At 46.6% G+C, this 895-nt stretch overlaps 4 non-coding genes across 4 annotated transcripts; all 4 read right to left on the reverse strand.

The window, feature by feature from the left end:
• Window positions 1-145: 145 nt before the first annotated feature.
• On the reverse strand, window positions 146-217 carry Pmar_PMAR014065. Its single transcript has one exon. It is a non-coding gene; the product is annotated as a tRNA-Ser (tRNA).
• A 102-nt stretch (window positions 218-319) lies between these two features.
• Pmar_PMAR014066 lies at window positions 320-391 on the reverse strand. Its single transcript has one exon. It is a non-coding gene; the product is annotated as a tRNA-Ile (tRNA).
• Window positions 392-493: 102 nt separating this feature from the next.
• Pmar_PMAR014067 lies at window positions 494-565 on the reverse strand. Its single transcript has one exon. It is a non-coding gene; the product is annotated as a tRNA-Thr (tRNA).
• A 102-nt stretch (window positions 566-667) lies between these two features.
• Pmar_PMAR014068 lies at window positions 668-739 on the reverse strand. The gene has a single exon. It is a non-coding gene; the product is annotated as a tRNA-Ser (tRNA).
• Between the last annotated feature and the right edge of the window lie 156 nt (window positions 740-895).

Genomic DNA, 895 nt, shown 5'->3' on the forward strand with positions numbered 1-895 from the left:
CTTCTGCTCCAGAGCCGACGCTCTGCCACTAAGCTAAAGTGACGCAGAGAATAAGTACATAAATCAATAATCTTTCTGTATCCTTTGCGGAGTGAGCAAACCTACTCCTGCTCCTCATACCCGACTAGACCCTAATGCTGCTGTAAGCCCGTTGCCAGGATTAAACTGACGACCTTCTGCTTTCGAAGCAGACGCTCTACCACTAAGCTAAAGTGACGCACAGATTAAGTATATGAATCAATAATTTTCCTGTCCCGTTCACAGAATGGGCCATCCTGCTCCTGGTTCTCGTACCAGACCAAAAATTTATGGTGCTATAAGCCACTTGCCAGGATTGAACTGACGACCTTCTGCTTATAAAGCAGACGCTCTGCCACTAAGCTAAAGTGGCGCACAGAATAAGTACATAAATCGATAATCTTTCTGTATCCTTTGCGGAGTGAGCTGACATGCTCCTGCTTCCCGTATCAGACCAGAGCCTAATGCGGCTGTAAGCCACTTGCCAGGATTGAACTGACGACCTTCTGCTTACGAAGCAGACGCTCTACCACTAAGCTAAAGTGGCGCACAGATTAAGTATATGAATCAATAATTTTCCTGTATCCTTTGCGGAGTGAGCAAACCTGCTCCTGCTTCTCGTACCAGACCAGATATTTATGGTGTTATAAGCCACTTGCCAGGATCGAACTGACGACCTTCTGCTCTCAAAGCAGACGTTCTGCCACTAAGCTAAAGTGACACACCAAATAACTGCATAAATCAATAATCTTCCTGTATCCTTTGCGGAGTGAGCAAACCTGCTCCTGCTTCTCATACCCGACTAGAGCCTATGCTGCTGTAAGCCACTTGCCAGGATTGAACTGACGACCTTCTGCTTACGAAGCAGACGCTCTAC

Source organism: Perkinsus marinus (genome assembly GCF_000006405.1).
Source record: "Perkinsus marinus ATCC 50983 genomic scaffold scf_1104296956804, whole genome shotgun sequence".
Taxonomy (NCBI): Eukaryota; Perkinsozoa; order Perkinsida; family Perkinsidae; genus Perkinsus; species Perkinsus marinus.